This window comes from Corvus brachyrhynchos, unplaced genomic scaffold (assembly GCF_000691975.1).
Source record: "Corvus brachyrhynchos isolate BGI_N302 unplaced genomic scaffold, ASM69197v1 scaffold68, whole genome shotgun sequence".
Taxonomy (NCBI): domain Eukaryota; kingdom Metazoa; phylum Chordata; class Aves; order Passeriformes; family Corvidae; genus Corvus; species Corvus brachyrhynchos.
In genome coordinates this window covers 1,319,837-1,320,911 of record NW_008240039.1, presented here as the reverse complement: position 1 = coordinate 1,320,911, position 1,075 = coordinate 1,319,837, and the positions used below count along the sequence as shown (strand labels likewise).

Sequence of the window (1,075 nt, the reverse complement as noted above, 5' to 3'; positions counted from 1 at the left end):
CCCACTCTGCCCACCCACCACGGGGTGCTGGGGATGCCCCTGCTCCGCTGCCACCCCCCTCCAGCCCTCCCTGCCACCCTTTGGTCACATCAGCCCTCTCAGACTGCTCCAGCCCCTCCTCAGGCACACCAAGCCCTGACCACCAGGCACTTTTTAACCCCAAACCGGACCAAGAACAAACCCCGAGGTCGGCCCAAAAGCCAAGCCTGACCTCCAGAGCCAGATTTCAGCTTTCAACCCCCTCGCCAGCAGCTTGTGGGAAGCCTCTGTGTGGGCAGGGGCTGTGCCAGGGTGCTGCTCCCTCAGCAGAAGGCCCCGCGCTCTCTCCCAGTCTCACTTTGGCTCTCCGTACGTAGAACACCAGCAGCTTTCTGACACAGTTTGTTTATTTATTGCCTCAGCGAGCAGAATCCGTGCCAGCCAAGCTGAGGATGACTCCAGACATCCCCTCGGAGGGAGGGCCAGCCCTGCAGCTTGTTGATCTGAGTGTCTCAGAGCACGAGCACAGGTCTCCCACACCCTCTGCCACTCTCTCCCGACACAGCCCGGGGAGGGCAATAACCATTGCTGGCAGGATGCAGAGTGGATGTTGTGATTAATAATTTACCACTCGGCTCACATTAAACCCGGCTTGCTGCAGGCTCAGAAGGATCTGCCTCTGTGGGACTTGGAAGTGCCCAGATAAGCCCGGATAAACGCGGGACTTTGCCCTCCTGAGGTATCGTTAGTGCCCTAATTCCTGCATTATTTATAAACAACATTTCACTGAGCCTTTGAGGCACGTCTGGCTTTCAGGAAATGCACAGTAAACAAAGCTGAGGTGGGGCAGACACTCCCCGAGTGACTCCAAACCCATGACAGCAATTTGGTGTCGAGCCTTTTCTGGGCACCCACGTGTCCGTGGCTCTGGAGTTCTCCTGCCCTCCTTCCCTTTGTTTTCCCTGTCTTTTAACGAGGGCACAGCGATCACAGAGCAGCCAGGAGGGTGTGATGCTGCTCCTTGGGCATTCTGGCAGCTCTGGGTGCTTCCCTGGGCACCCAGCTCCTCACACGAATTATAAATACAAATTAAACG

General features: G+C 56.8%; 1 protein-coding gene across 1 annotated transcript in view; it reads right to left on the bottom strand.

Moving 5' to 3' along the window:
• PLEKHN1 (pleckstrin homology domain containing N1) overlaps positions 1 to 1,075 on the bottom strand; it is a 20,427-nt gene that overhangs the window by 8,576 nt on the left and 10,776 nt on the right. The gene's annotated exons all lie outside the window — the stretch shown is intronic.